Source organism: Camelus ferus, chromosome 23, assembly GCF_009834535.1.
Source record: "Camelus ferus isolate YT-003-E chromosome 23, BCGSAC_Cfer_1.0, whole genome shotgun sequence".
Lineage (NCBI taxonomy): Eukaryota > Metazoa > Chordata > Mammalia > Artiodactyla > Camelidae > Camelus > Camelus ferus.
Genome location: NC_045718.1, coordinates 17,261,851 through 17,284,902, shown reverse-complemented (window position 1 = coordinate 17,284,902; position 23,052 = coordinate 17,261,851). Strand labels below are relative to the sequence as shown.

General features: G+C 40.3%; 1 long non-coding RNA gene across 7 annotated transcripts in view; it reads left to right on the top strand.

Moving 5' to 3' along the window:
* LOC116659421 overlaps positions 1–22,791 on the top strand; it is a 37,978-nt gene extending 15,187 nt beyond the window's left edge. For 3 of the 7 annotated variants that reach the window (XR_004314805.1, XR_004314803.1, XR_004314800.1), the window contains 6 exons: positions 1,776–1,869; positions 3,136–3,190; positions 3,325–6,994; positions 10,863–10,929; positions 12,004–12,103; positions 14,194–15,647. This is a non-coding gene — a long non-coding RNA (uncharacterized LOC116659421). Of the gene's footprint in view, positions 1–1,775; positions 1,870–3,135; positions 3,191–3,324; positions 6,995–10,862; positions 10,930–12,003; positions 12,104–14,193; positions 15,648–22,576 lie in introns of those variants that run through there. The other 4 variants (XR_004314801.1, XR_004314806.1, XR_004314802.1 and 1 more) reach the window with 4 other exon arrangements.
* The last annotated feature ends 261 nt before the right edge of the window (positions 22,792–23,052 follow it).

Genomic DNA, 23,052 nt, shown 5'->3' with positions numbered 1-23,052 from the left:
CTACCAAGTCAGCCTTATCAATTCTGTGGTTTCTATGGTAAATAGTATGTTTTTCCACACTGTCAATTTCAGGTTCTTTCTCTTCCAACCTCTCATTAAAGAAAGATTCCCTGCCTCTGTGGAAGGAGCTCTCCGTAGAGCAATATGATGATTCCACGCCTTCTGCTGGCTGTCAGCTACTGGCCTCTCTTCCCCACTGCCCTTGATTCACTGAAGACTTTGGCATCCTCGTTGTCTTCTTTTCTATCCAACCTCGCCCATATTTCAGGATGATGTCATATCCATGTTTAACATCCTAAACACTTATTTCCTGGACGTAATCATTTCCAATGACTTCCCCACTTCACCCACCCATTCTCATAGACACACCCTGGAACTTGTCACCCAGAATTGCTCCAGATATGAACTTTTTTTTTTTTTTAAGACATCTGACTCTGAACATAACTAATCAGTTACTCACAAGCCACCATTCTTTGTTCTCCCTGAGGTCTCTAGTTCATAGGCTCCTCTACTTCCTATCGTTTCTCACCTCCTGTCTTTCATCCCTTCCTTTCTGATTGAGATTCTCTGATCCATCATTTCCCCCCTTTTTCTTTCCAGTGCCCTTAACTTTCTTACCCTCCTGTTCTCCCACTGGACCTGCCTGGCCAAACACCAAAGCTGGGTGGACCTCCTTGAAGCCCCTTTCTAAATCTTCAGGTCTTCTACTGGAGAAAATAAGACAGGCCGGTGGAAACTAAACCATCTGGACTGGACCTTCAACATTGCCTATGTTTTTCCATCAAATCTCTCAGTCTTTCTCTATCTCACCTATTTCACACTTTTTCCAGTTTTCTCAAATATCTACCCTTCCCTTCTGCCCAACACATTTCTCTTTACTCTCAATAGAGGATTTTCCCTAATTAGGGAAACACACTTCAAGATTGACGTCACCAGTGTTTTAAGAGAAGGAAGGCTTTGTCTCTTGAGCCTCTAGAAGCTCCTTGACCACAGTCTGCTCCTTCTCATTTCTCCTAACGCCTCCAGGAGAAGACCTCCCTTTGCTGCCGATCACCACCTGGAACACGTAGGCACAGCCTCCTCAAAGTTACGCTAGATTTCACTGAAGGGGTAAATGTAGGGCAGGCCACACTTTTCTTTCTTTCTTTCTTTTCTTGTTAAATTCTCCATCCATTTATTCTTTGCAACACTATCATGTAAAGCTATCCTGATGCATCAAACTTTTCTGATGAGTTACTGGTAGATCAAGAGATCCTATTGTGTAATGGGAAATTAAAAAGACAAGCAAATGAAAAACAAAATGATGGCAACCAAAACTCCTGGCTAAACATAATTGTAACCATAGTCCAAGAGAAAACAAGGGAAAAGGTCAAATTATTCACAAGAAGTGCCCTCCTGGACAGACCCCACTGAATGGCATCAGCCCCTGGTCCCGTAGGGCTGTACTTCAGTTTTACCACTTACTTTTGGAGTTTGCTCTAGCCATCGGATCACCAGGCTCCAGGAAATGCACATGTAAATGCAAAGGAGCAACAGTTAGGTCCAGGAGGGAAGAGACCAAATCTGTCTTGTTTGCTCTTGAAATCTAAGACCTAGCACAAAGCTTGAAAGAGAAGATTTCAGTAAATATTTGAGGCACCAGAGGAGAGAAAAGAGGAAGAAGATGTAAATGGAGACCATCTTGATGTTGACTCTGCCTAAGTCATATATTGGGTATTTTTGTATTTTCTTCGGACAAACACTGGCCATCTCTGACTTTATCTCCTTTTCTGTAGTCCCTCATATAGCCCCTTTGGAGTTCAAGTGGACCTTCTATAATGTCCATTTATTCTTGGACCTGAAGTTCTTGGTCTACCTATGACTAACAGAGTAAGTGCAAATCATGTCATGAATCTAGCATCCCTACAGAGTGCTATATTCTTGACATTTACCCATAAACATATATTTAATACTGGTTAATACATACTTTAGCAACAGGAGCCAATTTAATGTCAAGTCCCTCATAAATTACGTGGGTCACTCCCTCCCTGTTGTCATATATAAACACATCTTCATTAAAGAAGCTTACAATTTTGAGAAGCAGCAATTCTCACCCATCTCCTACCAAGCTAGTGAGGAGGGGAGAGGAGGAGTTGGTAACAGACTTATAAACGATAACAGAACCCTAAGCTCCTGATTCCAGACTGCTTGCTGTAACTGCAAGACCAGAAACTCCCACTGTGGCCTACTAGGACCTGTGCAAAAACAAACAAACAACTTTTCAGCTCAGAGAAATTAGCTGAGTCCAGCTCTGTAAGAGACAGAGATGCCGAGAATTACTTCCTTTAAATAAGGATATCCCTTCAAGACTTTGAGATTCTCAATATCTCTATTTTCTGATTATTTTACTCTCTCATACCTCAGTGTATCTGAAGTTTGGGGGAACACTCCTCCATTTTAAAGATCATTTTTGGCCTCAGTTCCACATGTGGCTCTTTGATGTTTGCTGTATGTTGTAATAATTGATTTGGCACCATTTCCGGATAATCAGTTGGGGGGGGCATTTTTTACTTTTATAAATAAATTATGTAACATTTTCATACAATTTGTGCATGCTATTATGAAAATATGCTGTTGGATTTATTGGGAAACACTCAGATTGTCATAATGTGAATCAAGGCGTTTCTTGGGCCAGCATCTCAGATCTTATACTAGGCTATTAATCTGAACAAGTGATTCCCAACCCAGTACTAGAATCCTTTTTCAATATCCAAACCTGGATGCTTGCATAAATAGTAGCTTTACTTTTCTTAGCCTCTTTGATTAAAAATATATATAGTGATTAAAAAGAAAGCTACCATGAATTTAGAAATACTTTAAAAGTAATATTAATTTTAGTTTATTAACTAATAGCATGTAATACTTTTTGAATATCAGTTTATTAATTTGTTTTAAAGAAAATGGTTCCACCAAGCCCAAAGATTCACAGACATCCTTAGCAAAGGTTTTAGTTAAAAGAAACCAGATCCCAAGCACGTCTTCCAGGCTTTTAGTTTTTCCACTGTATAGTGTCTGTTATGAGATGTCATATTGCTTTTAACATTTACATGGATCACCCATCATGTAACATCCCTTCTGGACCAATTTCTATTCTAGGTCCTGGACGAGGGCAGTAGGAACAAGTTCCACACATCAAGGTGCTTATGATATAGTAAGTATGATAAAGTAATGAATTTTTAAACAATGACTTAACACACCCAAAAGTAATTCTTTACCTTCAATGCGAATGTAATTTATCCATTTTTAAAAGCTGGTCATGTGTATTTCCCTTTCTCCACATTGCAGAGATGTACTACATACCTCCTTGTTGACAGAATCATTGGATAAAAGCAGTCAGAACCAAATTATAAAGATGCTATCATTATTTCAAATTCAGCGCCTGCTAAACCTTGCCAGGAATATGTTGGCCTCTGTGGAAGTCCCTGTAACCAAGCAAACATGATATTGCTATGGCATTGTCTCTTGGAACAAAATAATGCCCCAAGGTCTTGGGGAGTTGAGGCCACTCTGGACCTATAGATCAAATTGGAGTCTAAAGAAGCCAACCAGAAAGTACCCCAGAGGGATAGTATATGTTTATATACACACGGACGCACCCACAAATATAAACACTGGGTTCCCACTGTTAGTGTTCTAAATGTGTAACTTTTAGAACATCTTCTGCATCTTCTGCTGGGATGCCTATTTTTGTCTTTTGACAGAAGAGTAGAACTTCAACTTAAATATTTATTTTGGAAAACAAGATTGACTTATTTTAATAGTGCAAGCAACTGAAAGGAAAAGAAAACCAAGAGGTGGAAAGATTCATTTATTTGGGCGCGGGGGGGGGAAGCTCGAGTGTGGAAGAACCCGAAAGGGGACTGAACAAACATCAATAAGCAGGTTAGGAGGAAGGTGTAATTACAACAGAGTAAAAGCACTTTGATGTCCGAATATGGAAATTGCTTTTCAGACAAGAGTCCACGTGAACACACATTGCCAGAGCCCCTGTATTGAGGTTTGAAGCCTGTGTGAAAATGATGCCAGTAGGAAAGGGAAAAGAACATTTCTGCACAGCTGGAATTTCATTTCCCTTTGAAGCGAGATTCTCCTACTGCCTAAGCACTCCTGGCTTAGGTGCAAAGTCCTGGGCTTAGAATCAAGAAATGTGAGTGCTGGTATCAAATCTCATAGCAACGAACAGGCTCATACTAGGAAAAGCAAAGAATAATAGAATGACAGCCTTGGAAGAGAACTTCAAGTTTTTCTAAATCCATCACTTCACAGTGGCTGCAATGGAGCCAGGACCTGTCTATGCTGCAGTTTTCTGTTCTGTCAAATGCACTTATCACTTCCCCTGCTTCCATAATAGAATCATAGTGAGGATCAAATGAAATGGGAGGTTGGAGAGTGGGCTCATCCGCATCATCTCTTTCTTATCTGGATTCCTATGCTATTTGCTATTAGTTTCGTCATTTTTTTAAGTTTCCTTGACTTGTTAGCTACACTGCATTTGCCTACCTTTGATTTTACCTTGATTTTGAAAGCCAGGACCTATATGTTAAGAATACAGTGTATATTAAGCACATGAAGAGCCCGAATCATATTATTTGTTGACTGTATACTAACAACTGAAATTCACTATGTGGTTCCTAGGGCACCAGGCCCTGGGCTACTGTGTACAACAGTCCTTAGAAGTGGGTATCATTGATCGTCTTTTCCATCCAAGGAGACCGAAAACCTGAGAAGTTAAGCAGCTTCCCAAGAACACACAAATAAGAAGAGGTGGAGGAGGACCAGATTCAAATTTCTCTGGCTCCGGAGCCCTTACTCTTTTCATGCCAACAGGCCTGATTAAGTTTAAAGTCCAACAAAATTATGACAATCACTGCTTTTTCCCCAGGGACCTAGGAGATAAGTGCTGGAAAAATAAGGAGGAAGCAAAAGAAGAAAGATCCTTTTGATGTCATTGAAACCAGCGGTGAGAGAACTGGGAAACTGCCGTGGACCCTGTACTTCCAAGAATACTGCCCAGGAAATGTTATTCGTTATCTTCATCCCTTTCCCCAGCTTAGCTCCTGGCCCACCAGATAATCTCCTGCTCTTCTCTTCATATGCAAATGACGCAGAATTGTCTTTAAAAATTAGATTGCTTAAATTTAATCACTGTCCAAGTGTCTTCCATTTTATACTTTCAGGCCCTCTTGCCTCCACTCTCCCTCTCTGGTGGGGCAGTGCAGTGTGCTCAGACTGGGGCCTGACTCTCAAGATTTGATTCCATAATGAGTGGAAATCTACAAGCTGTGCCCTCAGGGAGCGCTTGAAGCCAGCTCTCTGCAGCTTCTACACTTTCAGGAGGCACTGGCCACCAAGGATACCTGGCACTGAAAACAACTGCAGTTTTCAACGGCAAATCCTCCAGGAAAAGACTGTGTTTATATCTTTCTCAGATTTTTCTACAATTTTTAACTCCTTTTTTGATGTATTCTCTCCCAAGTTTTTTTCTCTCATATGACTTTTACTTAATATTATATTGTGAACTTTCTTATTGGAATAAAAACTCTTTTAAAGTAGTTATACAATAGTCTATTTTTAACCTGTCAGTAATTTATTAATCATTCTCCTATTGTTGAATGCTTAGCTTATTTCCAGTTTTTCACTACTGTAAAAAGCAAAGATGAACATTCTCTATATATTTTCCCAGTATTTAAATTATTTCACTGGTGGACATTTATCCTTTACCTGCAAAAAGAAATCAATTCAAAATTGATTAAAGACTTAAACATAAGACCTGAAATCGTAAAACTTCTAGAAGAAAACATAGGGAAAATCTTCTTAACATTTACTTTGTCAAAGATTTTTGGATATGACACCAAACGCAAAGACAACAAAAGCAAAAAATAGACAAATGGGATTATATCAAACTAAAAAGCTTCTGCACAGCAAAGGGAATCACCAACAAAATGAAAAACCTCCTATGAAATGGCAGAAAACATTTGCAAACCATATATCTGATAGAGTTAACATCCCAAATACATAAGGAAACTTTTCAACTTGATAGCAAAAAACCAAAAATGTAAAAACGAGCAGAAGAACTGAACAGAAATTTGTGTAAAGAAAACATACAGATGGTCAACAGATATATGAAAAGGTGCTCAATATCACTAATCATCAGAGAAATGCAAACCAAAACCACAATGAGATATTTTCTCATACATCTTAGGATGACTGCTATCAACAAAATGAAAAATAACGTGTTGGTGAGGATGGTGAGACTATCAACAAAATGAAAAATAACGTGTTGGTGAGGATGGTGAGAAAAGGGAGCCTTTTTCACTGTTGGGAATGTGAATCAGTGTAGCCACTATGGAACACAATACGGAGGTTCCTCAGAAAACATAAAATGGTATGATCCAGCAATCCTGCTTCTAGTTACATGTGCAAAGGAACTGAAATCAATATCTTGAAGAGACGTCTGCTATCCGTGTTCAGTAAAGCATTGTACACAATAGCCAAGACATGGAAGCAATCTAAGTGTCCACTGACAGATGAATAGATAAAGAAAATATGGTATATACAATTTGCCCTTGAACAACAAAGGTTTGAACTGTGTTGACCCACTTATACCCAAATTTATTTCAATAAATACTACAGTACTACTACATGATCCACAGTTGGTTGAATCCATGGATGCAGAACCAAGGATACAAAGAGCCACTATAAAGTTACACAGGGATTTTTGACAGCACAGAGGTCAGCACCCCTAATCCCAGTGTTAGTCATGGGTCAACTGTACATGCAATGGAATATTACTCAGCTTTAAAAAAGAAGGAAATCCTACCACTTGCAACAAAGATGGACTCTGAGGATATTTTGCTAAGTGAAATAAGCCAGACACAGATGGACAAATACTACATGATACCACCTATGTGAGGGATCTAAAATAGTCAAAATCACAGAAGTAGAGAGTAGAATGGTAGGTGCCAAGGGCTGAGGGGAGGGAAAACAGGGAGGTATTAGTCAAAGGGTACAAATTTTTGGTTGTACAAGATGAACACTTTTTACAGATCTCCTGTACAGCATACTGCCTACAGTAAACAATACTGTACTATCTACCTAAAACTTTGCTAAGATCTTATGTTAAGTAATCTTATCCCACACACAAAATAATAATAAACAGAGAGGACAGGAGAAGACTTTTGGAGGTGATGGATGTGTGTATGGCATAGATTGTGTTGGTGATGGTTTCATGGGTGTATACCGTTCTATCTCCAAACTCATCAAGTTGTCCACATTAAATATGTACAGCTCAGTCATACCTCAATAACAGGTCCATGTGGCTAGTGGCTACTACACTAGATAGTGCGCATATAGAACATTTCATCATTACAGAAAGTTCTGTTGGACAACGTTGCTCTAGAGTTTAGGTAGTTCAGAAGGCTCATTGTCTGGGAAAAACTCATTGTTTTCATGTACTCATCTTCACAACACTTCTGACACCAGGCATGTGGGTTTTCCACACCAAGAATTTCTGACCCTAACTCCCTGGAGTTCATGCAGACTCCACAAGTCAAGGGCTCAGTTACACAAGACTGCCCCTGCCCCTGCCCTTTCAGATGCCAATTGCAAGTAGTGGTTAACCACATCTTCTATCTGACTTAGCTACCAATCTGAGGTTCCCATGACCCTCTCCGTGGGTCAGTTATCAGTAATTTGCTAAAGTGGCTCAAAGAATCCAGGAAAATAATTTACTTACTATTGCTGATTTATTACAAAAGATATTTTAAAGGATACAAATGAGCAGGCAGGAAGACATACCTAAGGCAAGGTCTGTAAGGGCCAACACACAGGAGTTTTTGTCCCTGCGGAGTTGTGGTGTGTCACCCTCTTGACAGTGATGTGATAACTGAGCTTCCAGTCCTTCCCCTCTCTGGAGAATAGGTGGGTGGGGCTAAAAGTTCCAAGCTTCTAACCATGGCTTGGTCTTTCTGATGACCAGTCTCCATTCAGTCCACTATGAGTCACCTCATTAGAGCAAGAGATGCTCCTATCACCTAGGCAACCAACGGAGCTAGGGGCTCTGTGTCAGATGCTCCTATAACTCAGGAAATTACAAGAGTTTTGCAAGGGTTTTGTCAGGAACGGGATTCAAAGACCAAATGTTAGCAGGAACCTGTGGCAGAGACCAATATATGTATTGCTATATTTCATACTCACAATAATGGCTCTGCAGTGGCCAATATTTAGAGACTTTATAATTAGAGATGAAAGATCCAATTTGCTAGGTATGAAGAAAGGGGACATGGTTCTCCTGTTTTCTAGGGTATAGTTAACTTTCTTTGAACATCAACTATTTTCAGGCACATATTTCTGTAAAATGCAATCTAGAATAAAGGCAAAGAGAGGCCTTCAATATTAAGATTTCTATATCTGTGAAATTTTTTTTTGGTTAGAGATAGATTAATTGTATGTCCCAATTTACCTGGGCAGTCCCAGTTTGCACCTGTTTTTCTTGATGCATAGTTATTATGAATTCTCTGTTTTAGTCTCAAAATGTCCCTGTTGGGATGATAAATTATTTGATCATCTTACTGATGACAAATTGAAATTACAATGGAGTAATCATAATTCAGGCATACAAAAATCAAGTCCAGGCAGTCATGGAGGATGTGGTCTCAGACATGTCTCTGCACCACTGAGAACTTGAACTTTCTTTGAACTGTACCAGATCCAAGGACACCATCAGCCGTATTCAGAACAACACCTGCCAGCTGCAACCTTATGGTCTCAAGGTCTTTCCTTGTAACTGAACAAACATTTTGGACCCCAGCAAATACTTAACAAGCACTCTTACTTCTTGCCAGCTCCAATTATAATTCTTGATAAGCAAACCAGATAACTAACGGTAATCTTGCGCTTTTGCGTTTTATAAGCCTCCCTCACTTTGTAGTCTGGAGGAACTCAATTCAAGTATGTCTTGAATCTTTACCTCCCAGACTGCAGTCCTAACAAAACCCAGATAAATGCCTTTTTATTTCAATCAAGTCTCAATTTCTCAAATTTGGTTCATACTACGTATAGTCTTGTGTCCTCCTTCCCCACTGAAACTTTGTAGATGGGCAAAACAAAAGCCCTCTGAATGCTGGTTTCCTGAAATCAGTTTTGCCCAGGTTCCATTCAGATCTATGGGCTCAAAGACTATAAAACTGTTTCCCATATATTCACTTACTTGCCAACTTACTTGTGACAAATTTCCACATGTATTTCTTGGACTTAAGGTATTTTCTTACGTATGAACAATCAGAGAGAACACTGTTGAACTAGAATGCAGAAAATATGTGAATAATTTGGGGATATGTAAACTACATCAAAAGCTTGCATATATTTATCTTCTGTATCAACAGGTTTCCATGAGTGTGCTGAGGGAATACACTGACAGAAATGTAGAAAGAGAATTACTTCAGCAGAAAGAGAACTGATCTGGGAGGCAGAATATGTGAGGGTTTTTTTTGCTAATGTAGCCTCACATATATGAACTTGGGTTTCCACTTTTCACAGTCTTGTCCCTGTAGATTTCAGTTTTTTAGAGGGAAACATTTGATGTAAATTTAAAGCATTCTTCATTTGAGCCAGTTTGAATTTCTAAACTTCTTTCAGTTCCTTCGGAATACCAGTCTGTCTCTCTCACTTCCTGACCTTTGCACATGCAGTTTCTTCATTCTTTAATTCTCAGCATATCACTTCCTCATGAAAATCTTCTCTGATCCCCTAAATCAGGTCAAGTGATCTCAAGGTCTCTATATCTTATCAAAGCACTGAGCTTTAATTTCTTGTTGAATGGTCAAAATACTCTTTGAGACCTTTAAGCTCTCTGAGAATAAAAACCATGTCTATTTGATTCGCTTTATAGCCCCAGCCCTAGAGCAGAATTCACATAGTTGATACGCAGTTATATCTGTGGAATGAATGAATGAGCAAGGCTGTGTGAAAGTCTTTGTATCCAAAGATATAGAGCCAAGAAAGACATGGTTCCTATCCTGAAGGAGCACACAGTTAAGGCCAAACTAGCATGACTTTAATACAAGCCAAATAAGTTTCAAAGAAGAGATACAAGAAAGAAATTCTGTAGGAATTCAGAGGGAAATGACAGCACATTAGAGTTAAGAAAAGGCTTCTTGAAAAAGGGACCATTTATGATAGGCCTTAAAGGGAACCTAGAATTTCAACAGGCAGAGATAGTTAATAGACAGTTAACATTCAGTTTATTGTAAACCTATTATGTAAAGGAAGATATTGTTTGGGGCACTAAGTTCGTAGGAAGACAAATAAGACAAGGATCCTGCCTGAGAGGAGCCAGTGATCTAACTGAGAAACATATAAAAATTATATTAAAAGCTACTGGCATGATGCAAAATGTATTCCATGTTAAAAACAGTGTAAACAGAGTGCTATGGGAGCTCAGAGGAGCAAGGTGGGGAGGTCAGACAGACAAGAGGGACCAGTTCTGACTGGGTCTGTCTCTTCCACTAGGGTGGAGAACAGTAGAGCAAAATCCTGCAGCTGTGGATTTTAATGAACTTCTTGGAGCTTGCCTTTGTTTCTGTTGTTGCTTGGCAACGCTCATGCTGGCTCATGAGATGGTATCCATTGGGAACAATTTTTTTAAAGGCTAAACTTTAAATACCCCACTTACACACAGACTACACCTGTAAAATTTCCCTCCAGATAATTGCCTACTGGGGCAATGTCCTTGGCCATGTTAAGAGCATTTCATTCAGATCTTACCTTCCCTATATGTTTGCCATACCCTCATGGAGTAACCACTGGACTCTTTTTAACTTCAGTAACTCCCGGGGAGATCTGAGCTGGTTTCTTCCAAAGGGAGCTGTGACTGGTTAGAACGTATTTCAGGTAAGATCTATTTATTTCCCCCTTTCCCTCTTGGACTCTCACTCTGGGAATTATAGGCTGCACTGCTCTGCAGAGTCCCCGTGGTGTATGTGTCAAATGGCATGCCCAACCCAACCGGCTGCCTCAGCCCTTGGGATGCTCCAAGGTTGCTCAGCAGCAGCCTGGGGGAGAGAGGGGTTATTTTGTCTTCAATTAACCTGAGGCTAATACGTGGATTCTAATTCCTGCGTGGGCTCACATGCACTGTGTCCGTGTTAGTGTCCATGGAACTGAGTAGAACCCTGCAGGGGCCTCCTCAAGCACAAAGGCCCCCTCCAGGTCCCTTATCTCTTATTTGTAGAAAAGCTGAAATCCCCCAGGCCTCCCTGAGTCACAAAAGAGCAGGCTCAAGCAGCTAATGATTAGGACAATAGAGTCACAGACTCACTGTCTGATGCACACTTCTGAGTTGTTTTGTGGATACTGAACTGCCAACAGAGGGAAAAAGCTAACTGCATGGTGACCAGACTGCAGCCATGAAAGCCACTCCACCTTGAGCAGTACTGAAATGGCTAGCACATTTCCAAGAACTGGTCTTAAGGGCATGGGACTAACACTATTGCGCATAATAACCTAAATCTTTGTGGGGAGCAAAATAATTATAGCTTGCTCTACCCATTTATATAGGCAAGAAACTAAAACTGTCAGCAAAGAGGTGCTTCAAGCCCGTGTTGTTATCTTTCACTCTAAGACCTAGACACCCTTTCTCAGGATGAAGAAGTTACAAAAGACTGATTTTTGTCCCTAATCCCATAGAAATGAAATGACACCCAATTGGGGATTTGTAAGCAGCTCTTTGCAGAAAACCACCCTCAGCAGGATACCCCTTTTTTTTTTTTTTTTGTCACTTTTGTCAAGCTATATTGTCACTAACTTTAAACCAGGAACCCCTCTGCTGTACTCATCTCCTGCCCAAGCACACCTTTAAATCTTTTGATCACACAATCCCTTGCCTAACATGTTGGTTCTTTCCATAGATCAAAGGCGTGAAAATAAAGAATAAATAATTAACAGGTGACCAAATCTTTTCCCTAGGTTTCCCCCCAGTAATCTCATGAACAGACTGTGTGAACAAGACAGCATCTAAAGAAAGATCACAAGGAGTCAACAAGCCTGCAGGCAGTGGGAGACAGCTGTGAGTCTGATCCCCTATCTCAATGATCAACTAAGATTACTTACCCTTTTCCTGTTAGAAACTTCCAAGTCAAGCAGAATCTTCAGAGTTGGTATTGGGACATGAGTCTGCCTTCTCCCTAGACTGCCAGCTTCTGATTAAAAGCAAGTATCCTTTCTACCAACAATTCCCTCTCAGAATTGATTTCCAGCAGCTGGACCTGAGTTTGGTAACATCCAGGGGGATTGGAGCATCAGTGTCAATACAATTACTGACATGACAATTCTGGGGGGGTCCCCTGAGTCATCAGCATCATGGCCATTAGTTGTGACCACAGACCCCTACTACAGACCACTGAAGATATAAGGCCGGTATTAACATTTTCTATAAAGTTTTTGGATACATCAAGTCCTGTACACTGTTCTGTGGTTTATAGAATCCCACCACATCCACCCCCCCCGCCCCCACCGATATTTCTGAAAAGATGGGAAAGCTGGCAGGGAACTTGTATTTTTCTTGGAAGGGGGTGTCTTCTAGAAAGAAGGAACATTGTTAAATTAGTAATTGATCTGGGGCCACAGAATGGTATAATGAGACAAGAGATCATCTCTAAATGCCCAAATCCAGTCTAGTTCTCACTAAGGAGAGAAATGTAATTTACACAAACGCCAGGTGACAGCACCAACGCTATCATCCATGCTGTCAGCACCTCCTGACTTTGCAACCTCTCACCATTCCACAAAACTGTGTCTGTTTTGCAGATGAATTCTGTTGCAAAATCTGGAAGTGTTATTTTAGAGCAGGAAGGACGATATAGTTGCTAAAAGACACGAAAACATTCATTTTCTTGTTAACTTAAGCATAGCTAAAGCAAAGTCAAAATATAAAACATTTCAGAGCAAAAATAGTGTCCTCTTCCTGTCTCCAGAATTCCTGAGTGTGACCAGCCCACCCAAAGAGAATTATGCTGAGCAAGTCCTTTGTCATTTGTAAACCAGATGAAAATCTGTGGAAAAAACAACTTTCCCATTTAAAAAAACAAAACAAAACATCTGTGACTCTCATGGCTTACTCATGGGGCGGGTTTGATTTTTAATTTGTAGTTCTTTAAAATAGATACACCAATATCCATGCCTGAGAGGAAACATTTTCCTCTGCCCTTCCTGGTTCTTCTGGCTGGTATAATTAATAGAAGAAAATCAAACTTAGTCTTGTGTGGAAGGGGATCCTTAAGAATATGAGGCCCCAAAGGGCAGTCAGGCAATTCAGGATTATAGGCTACTCTGAGCTAAGGGAAGGGGGCAGGGACCTGGGAGAAAGACAATTCAGCAAATGTTTAGTAAACAAAAGTTTAACCGTGCCACTTAAAGGAGTCTTTCTTGTGTAAAACAACATTATCTTTGATGGCAGCTCTCTTCTGAATTCTTTTAGACAGTTAAGGGGGAGGTGGGGGGAAAAAAAAAAACTTCCAGACTCTTCTTTCTTAAAAGTAATCAGCCTAAAATAATCCTCATGCCAAAGAGACAAATTTTGCTGTGGCAAATTTTGCTCCCCTACATCCAGAAGAAGATGAGTAAGGAAAAAGAAGAGAGAATTTAAAGAAAGAAATGCACACCCATATGATACCTATATAAATGCTTTATGAATTTATGTTTTGAAATCAGCAGTCATTGCTAGAAAGCTGAGAATCTGGTTACTATTGACTCTGAGCCATAAAAAAAACACTGCTGACCAAGACCCACATCCTTCCATTTCACTGATTCAGTTAACATTTTTCTCTCAACTGGAAATATCTTACTATGCATCTGGGAAATCCCTTACCACAATATTTGAAGCGCAAAGATCTAGAGAGGGCAGATTTTGGCTCAAAACAGCCCCTTAAACCAGGCATCTCATAGTGGCTCAGCCGATGCTGAAGCCAGTGAATTCTGGGCATGCTCATGCCTCTGGGACATGCCAGGAATATTACAGGAAAGAAATATGGGTTGCTGTGAAGGATTCTGTGAAGCATCCTTGTTGCTTACGGGAAAGTGATTACAAAGTGTACTTTGCTGGGTACATGTCACGCTCATCTGAATAACTCAAACCTTTATGTGCTGTCTTTTTTACAGCTATGAGGAAGTTAAAGGAGAAATAAAAGGCATGTACACAGATAAGAACTAAGATACCGCTGAGAACATTACCTGCCATCACTGTTCTTGGGATTGGAGATAATTCACAGGCAATCTCTATCAGACTAGTCATCATTCTGTTCTTTTTCCTTTTGTGCTCTCCATTCTTAGACTGTCCTCTCCCTGTGCCCGCCACCTTGTGAAATCTCATAGGAACATTCCCTTTTCTGCATATTTCTTTCCAGCATCTGAAGAGTGTGGCTTTTGCTCTTGTTAGCAGGCTTGTTCTTGCCACAGCTTCACATGGGGCAGGATCTTGTGAAGAATGGACAGAAATGTCTGAACTTAATTCTCAACTACGGCACCAGACGTTTCTGGGTGTCTTAAAATGCCTTTGGCTGAGCTCCAGGCATGGCTGGTGGCACCAGAACTGGAAAAGTTCAGCTATATTACCTTTCCAGGGTCACAAAGATAGGTTTTTGCTGTGTTCTAAGTCCCCCTTGAAAGAAAAAAAAAAAAAAAACTGTTTTTCTCCTGAGGTTTGAGCCTCGGTAGAACTCAGCACATGTAAAATAATCATGCCAATTCTGGGTGATCTTCTTTCACGAATCCTACTGACCTGTGGGAGCACCATGTCGCTTCTGCTCCATTCAGAACTGGGCTAATGTGGGTCTTTAAAACTGATAATATTCAAAATTCTTAGGCCTGCTCAATGGAAAGAGGCAATCAGTAAGTGTACATTTCGTGGCTAAAACCCCACCTCCTCCACAAAGCCTTCCAGCTAAAACGGTCTCCTTCTCAGCCCTGAATTTCCATACATAGCAGTGACATTCAACCAAAACAGCTCTGACCTTTCGCTTAGTGATTCTACTACAGTGTCTGACCTCTCCAGGTGGATTTTGGATTGTGAAAGGAAAGAGGCTTTGTTTTAGCTTTCCCTTTATGTCCTGGTAATGCCTGCTTCAATAAAGTTGTATTAAGCTGTCATTAAATATTTGCTTAACAAATAAAAGATTCTTCCTCCCTTCACCTCTTCCAACAGTCCCGTTAGACTAAATTGATTCCCTCAACATTTTACGTGCCAAAGTCTTTTGGGAGAAAAAAACAAACAAACAAATAAGAAACCCACAGGCCCACAATGGTGTCACTAGCGCCAATGCCCAGGACACCAAACCTAGTCTTTATACCTGACTTAATTGCAGTTTTGACCTCCCCCAGAAACATAGTCTTAATCAGCCATTCTGGAATTTTCTCATCAGCCCCACTGTGGTAAATCTGTTATGTGGGCCCTCTCCATTCCCTCCCACCCAACCCAGGAAGAAGCAATCTAAGTGAAAAACCCCTGGCATTCCCTCCCTGCCCCGAAAGCTGTCCTGAAATGAAAATATTTTCTTTGCTTCCTTGTCCCCACATTTTTTCCTACACAAACCTTCCATTTTGCAAATCTCCTCAGAGCAAACTTTTAGTTACTGGATTCATGAGTCACTTAATAAAGCCAATTAGTTTTTCAAATTTACTCAGTTGGATTTTGTTTTTTTAACAAGTCCAAGTATTGCACTGTTTTTGCGGTTCTGTTCGTTAATCTTCACAAGACTGACTGGAGTAAGTGAGACAGGCAGCATCTGGGAAAGACTGGCCAGTAACACTCTTACCAGGGGACATTCCATTTGCTGTCACCACTCTCATCCTTCAACCTGGCAACAACCTTCAGAGGAAGGGAGGGGACAGGACATGTTTTCCAGCCACACTGTCATTGAAAACAGTGCAAAACAGATAAAATAGTGAACTTACATAAATTATAATTAAAATTGGGATGAAAAGCTTGTGAAATGATACTCTTCTCGTGACACTTTGATGGCAATTTTAAAGGTCATTCTCATTTACAAACTGAAAGGAAATCTGGCCAGAAAAACAACTGTGACCAAGTCTAAGCAGACCAGACATAGGTAGTTTGTCCTAAGTGTGACTCATGTGCTCACTCTTCCATACCCACCCCTCTCCTGACCCCCTGGCCCAATTCCACTGTGTGTTCCACCACAGACTGGCCAGTTATTTACCATTATTCCTGACTTCAGAAAGTATGTTACAAACAAATGCAGCTTGATATCTTTTCCCATGTGGGAAAAAAATCCTTTTAAGAAGATGCAGAAAAGCAGTAATGAGAATCAGAAATGCATTGTTAGTGACAGAAATTCAACCATTAATTAGCCCAGTACACGTTTAAAAAAAGTGTTTTTGTTTTTTTTAATTTAAGGGTAAGCAACTACTGACATTAAGTATTAACAAGGTAGGCTCAAACTGTAATAATGTTACAGAAAAAAATGGCCTCTGCACACCAAAAGGTGAGTTCAAACTCTGAAACAGAGTTTGAGAACCAAAGGAGTGACTTTATATTGCTTTGCCGGGCAAAGGAGAGCCACAAGAGGTTAATACTTTAATAACTGTGAATCCACCTTGGGGTTGGGGCTTGGTGATTATATAGGCAAACAGGATGGAGCATATCGGTGATAACCAACAATAGAGACTTTTACAAAAGTTTATCTCATGTCACCAGAACTTTTGGTGGTTGTTGCCCAAGGCCTTGGTGTTATCTGGTCTGATCCCTCTGGCTCTTGGAAGATCTGACTGTTCCTTGGTTATTGTTCTGTGACCTTCTTTTTGGAAAACAGCTCCTGGGTACAAATTATTTAGGGTAGGACGTAAATCATAAGGTTGGGATTGCTAAGCACAGAGTCATTCAGGCAAGTTAAATAATAGCAGTAACAAGGAGAAAAACACGTTAGTCAGTCAGACGTAACTCAAAGCAAGTTAATTCATTACGATAAATTCCTAGAGCTGCCTTAGCATCAGGGAAGCCATTTTGTGACTCCTTCACTAAATGTCTTGGGCAGATATAAGAGGTCAAGTATTTCTGCACAAAGCACTTAAAGTTGTTTTAAGGGGTGAGATCATCTCACCCACCTGTTTGGTGATCAAGTATCCTGGGATGAAAACAGCTGAGGGTCAGTAATAAATATTTCCTAAGACTGTGATGATATTTATACTTTAGAGGTCTGGGTTTGCCTGGAAAGGAACTGCCAAATCCATTAATATAAGGAAGTAGAGGTACTTCTAAGCTTTCATTTTATAAAAGAACTTTTAAGTGTGTTCCACAGCTGGCCAAGTGGCCTTGCTCTTCCCAGTCTACCTTCTACTCAAGGCCCTCAACTTTTGGTTGTTTCTGCCACCCTATACTGACCCCAACTTGAACTCTATGCCCTTTCATTTTGGCCAAATTGAGGACACAAACTCATTTCCCTGTTTCTCCCTTAGCATGGCTAAGACAGAATGAAACTTTCACAAAAGCTTTTCTAAACACCAATTAAAACCAGAAAAGAAAGGAAACCTAAAATACATAAGTACATGAAAACTCTGTGGTATGTAACTACAATTTTCTCATTTTAGATGTGCTGATGTTGACCCAGGAGTTATAGACCTTGTCCTATTTTACACCCTGTCTGAGAAGGCTTTACTTAACTGTAAATGGCTGGCATACATTTACAGCCTTCTACCTGTGTTCTGACGTACAACGTGCTGGCCCTGCTTCCTGTGCAAGACATCATTTGAACATGCTGATTTCCTTCTAGACATCTTGGCTAAACTGTGGTCAAAATCAAGTGAGATGGGCTTCCACTAGGTCCCAGGGCCTTCCCCTTCATCTCGCCCAAACACTGACAGGGCTTTCTTCTATGTTCTGATCAATGCCGGCAGCAAAACTTGCTCCCCTCAAATGGTCTCTCTAGCATGAAGATTAATTTAGAATGATTATTTTTAAGAAACAGAAGACTTGGGAAGTTTTTCTTGTTACCACCTCTCCCTTAACTGCCTCAAAGAATTTAGATAAATGATCTGTTCTTGGGATACACTTTTTACCAGAGATATCCACAAAGAAATTGGGCTAGGTGTGGTGGAGACGTATCAGAGTCCACTCTGTGTGCCATTGTCTCTGCACAGCCCAGCAAACATTTGTTTATCAAACATCTGCTTTTTCATCTCCATATGAATTGCCTTCCTCCCCTTTGAAGTCCCAAAACCACGACCCCCAACATCCTCTTTTGTCTTTAGCTGAAGATGGTATTTAAAGTGAGGGCTTAGGCCATTTTGGTGAGTTACTCAGTTTTCCTGGGTCTCTCCCATTTATACATGTTATTAAACCTTTGTTTAATTTTCTCTTATTAATGTCATGTCAATTTAGTTCTTAGATCCAGCCAGAAAAACCTAGAAGGGTAGATGAAAATTTTCCACCTCTACACAAAGAAACACAGACTTAGTCAAGTGACTGATGCCCTGAATGGCCCTGCTCCTTAGGTGAGAGTCTCCCATGCCCACACACCAGAAGATGCCTTCATCCTGTAAAGATTCAATGATACAAAATACCATCAATGATTAATTAACACAGCACTCCCATGTCCATACAGTGAGAGTGGGTAAGGAGGTGAGGGCAGCTCAAGAGCTGTACCTTCCCCCATAAAAATAAGGATAAGCTATTCCCCTCTCCTGAATTAACACTGGAAATTACCAAGATTTTTCTTTCCCTGTAGCTCCTCAGTGGGCTCATGTCTCTGAAAGAGTAGGAAACTAACAAAATGGCTTCCCTGATGCTAAAGCTGATTCATTCTGACTTAAAATTCTTGCAACTTATTTTTCTCTTTTCTCTGACAAATGCCAATCTCTGCTTCACTTGCTCAATTGCTTTTGAGCTTAACAGCCCCCAACGTGCCCATTACACTCTCCACCCCCTATACGCTCTTTACCCAGAATAGCTTATCCTTTAACTCAGAAGCTGTGTTCCAGGAAGGTGGTCACAGGCTGATAGTCTCAGAAGAATGAACAGACCCTCCTGAGCTTCTCTGTGACGTCAGGTGGATTCATCAAGATTCATCAAGAATACAGCACCCTGGGAAACATCCTGATTATAGTTTCCTTTCTGTTCCATCTGTTTTTTCTGTAAAACCTCAGGACACCAAGCCCAAGATGGATTCACAGTCACTAAGACATCAGCCTGCTGTGACTCCCCATTTGCCTGGGAAAGCAACAAAGCTACCCTTTTCTAATTCTCCCCAAACTCTGTCTCTGAGTCTCAATTTGGCCATCAGGATACAGAGGCCAGTTTTTCAGCAACATCATTAGAGTGCTTATTGAAGCAAAGAGGCTTGATGACTTTTCCACCACTATACTTTTTATATAAAATGACTACTACTGATTTATTTGTATAAGATTTCCATCACTAAAATCTTTCCTTTACTCTAGTCTCATGAAATCAGCTTTCCCAAACCTACACAGGAACCTGAATTTATCTGAAAAGGTTTCATGAGCCTTTGCAAGGAGAGTGGAGTCAGTCAGAAGAAACTGGGCCTGCAATGGACAAGCTGAAGTTCCAAAAATAGAGAATTAGCTATTTGGTCATTAATATTTGTCATTGTAAGTTCAGTCATTCTAATTGCATGACAAACCTCAGGAAAATAATGAGTAGGAAAAGGAACTGCTGACTTATGGCAGGACCTTCCTCCCCTTTAAAAACAAGGATGAATGGACTGAATCAAAAGGCTCCACTTCTCACTGGCTTCTGAAGCCTGAGAAAAGCAGGATATGGACTTCTGACCTCCTGACTCTACCGAATTCATAAACATGAATTCAGACAAAAATGAAGTGCTTTCTATTCACTGGAAAACAAAAGAGCTCTAGAAAGCATTTGTTGCTCAGCTCTCAAATATCTAAGTAAATTCAGGAGGGTTTATTTGGAATAAACTATGCCTACACGAATAAAGCTATCAATTTGGAATCTTCCTGCCACCCACCTCAACCTTCTTAACCAATAGGATTTGCTCTAGTTTGTTCTTCCCTGCCCTTGTGCTGAATTTTATTCCCAGCCTGCTACTTAAGCGTTCAGTTTCCTTCATCCCTGCTACTTAGTTACTACCTAAAAACAAAAACAAAGACAAACAAATCAAAAACATCACCTCTGTTTTCCCATCAAAATAAGCCAAGCCACTCCAACTCTACCCTCCATCATCAGACTTTCCTACAAGGACCAAACCCATAGCTGGTCTTGTTGAACAGGCTCACCCTGATTGCCTCTTATCTTAACAGAAACCTAGCTATCATGATGTTGTTTCATGCCCAGCTTGCTTTTCCTTGTGAAATCCCCACCTTCCACTCCCATCTGTTTTATGATAGAAGAGAAATTTCTATCCTGTCATGCCATTCAACCCATTCATCTATTTTTATTAGAAGTCTTGCCAACCCTTGATCCTTACATTTACTTACTTCTGGCATGTAAATTTGCTCACTGTCCACATGGCTTTTAGGGATGACATTTGCTCTCCCATTTTTCTTCTCCATCCAGATTCCTGCTACTTTCATTCACTTCATGAACTAACACTTTTAAAACATCACCTATGTTCCAGGTCTATTTGTTTCTACTGTGTTGTCCTCTTTGACATCTTTATGCTGCAATTCCTATTTCTCCAGCTCTGCTGATCTTCATCAGCTCTGCACTTCTCACTATGTCTACACTCTGACCCTAGTCATCCCAAAACTCCTGAACTCCATCTCCACACTCTCCCATTGAACCATTCCCTTGCTTTCTTCTATCTTTACCCACACATGTTCCATTTTCCTATATGCACTAAGCCAACTGTTCACTCTCACTAGAATCTCTCAATCAAAAATTTTTTCATTCAATCTATTATAATTATACAATTCCCAATTTTACCCTGAATCTAGATATTTCAATAGCTCCTGATAATCCACCCATTCATTCATTCTTCCTACAGATACATTTTAAACATTCACTATGTGATAAGTACTGAGATATGATTGAGGAAGAAAATACACATGACCTCTGCCTTCATGGAATTTGCAGTCTAACAGGAGAGTAAATGAACAAGTGCGTAATTACAAAATAAGTTGAGATCTATGAAAGGTACTAGGAGAAAATAATGAGGGATTCACTTTAGATTGGGAGGGTCATGGAAGTACTGTCCGAGGAAATAGAAAATGAAGAGGAATAACATGAATGTAGGACCTGAGATAGGAAACTGTTGGGTGTATTTGGGGCAAGGCCAGCATGGCAGGAGCAAGCAAGAAAGTGGGTCCAAATGAAGTTGGAGGGTTAGATAGGAATCAAGTCATCCAAGATCTCGTAAACTGTGTTATGGTGTTTGAAATATGTTCTAGGTGCAGTGGAAAGTCATCAGGAGTTTTAAGCAGATTAACATAATAAGCTTTGCATTTTAAAAAGGTCTCTGGGTTTGTTCAATGCAAAATGAATTAAAGATGGCAAAAATAGAAGTAGGAAGAACAGTTAGGAGGCTATGATAGTTATTATAAATCAGAGATAATGATCCTTGGACTAGAGAAATGGCAGAAGAGATAGAAGGAAGAAATATTTAAAATAGATTTTGGAAGTCAAATCAACAGAATATGAAAACAGATTAAACTGAGAATCTGAAAGCAGGGAAGAAATCAAGGTGATCCCTAAGATTCTCACTTGGGACCTAGATGGCTAATGATACTAACGTGGTCATGAAGGAAAGAAAAGAGATTTGGTAGTGTTAAAAAACAAAATTCAACTGAGCAAATTTGAAGATCTGATAGACTTTATTGAACGATTCATGAATCAGGCAGCATCCCATCTAGAAAACAGAAAGAATCTCTAAGAAGATGGATGGGACCAGGACATAAATAAAGGATTACTTCAGGCAAGGTCACCTTCCTTTGGAGGAAGGTAGGGTTCTATGTAGCAGATTACCTCACTAGTACAGACCAGGAATTTCCAGACTAACTGGTTAAAAGTCACATTCCTGGGAGAAGCTGAAAACACATTTAGGTTAAGTATCAAGACATGATTTGCTGATGTGGGGCTTAGCACAAGTAACTCCATTTTGTGCCTACTGTTTCTTTTAAACAGTAGCTATGGGTCAGACATGGCAGACAGAGCAGGTAAAGAGCTCCTGTTGGTACACATTAAATTTGAGATGACTACAAGATTTCCAAGTAGAGATGTCAAGCAGGCGGTCCTGCCCGCCCGCATCATACCTCCCCTGCAATTTTTCAACTCGGGAATACATTTAGTATCATCTCTTACTCAGTACTTGAGCACAGGCTACAGTACTCCTGAGGAAATACCCAGACCAGGAAAATCTGACTCACTGGATGTGTGGCAGAGGTGGCTGACTGCCCACCAAAGAGCTGGAATCCCCTCCTTTCTTAGAAAACAGCTTTAGCTGTGAAGCATCTGCTCAGACAGCTTTAAAGACAAGGTGATACAAAAATAGGTGAAGGAGAGGTGGTTAATACACGGGTCCCCCTTCTTTATATTCTCTCTTTTGCCTCCTGACAGTCTGATGAAGATGAATAGGGTGACTTTGGAAGCCATCTGTTGAAGACAATGGAGACACAAGAGCAGGAGCCTGAGTCCCCAGGTCACTATCTGGAGGAAAACTGACCAGGGACAACCTTTTTGGACTTTGCAAAATGAAGAAAGAAGCTTCAGCTGCATTAAACCACTGAAATTAAAGAGCTTATGTGTCATAGCCTCTAGCATACCTTCACATATTTAGCTAACATCCATTTCCCACTGGACTTCAATTTTTGCTTAAACATCTTTTGTATCAGGAGTTACAGTGGGATCTGACTTATATATTTTTGTAGGAACTCTGGGACATTAAGACAGACCATTTAGTCCCTCAGGGTAAATGCCACAGCGATTGACGGAAACTGAGAGTAAGGTTCCTGGATGCCTAGGTTTAACACCTACATTAAAAATCATAATAATAATTCAGACTGCCCAAAAACAAGATCCTACTGTAGGGCAGA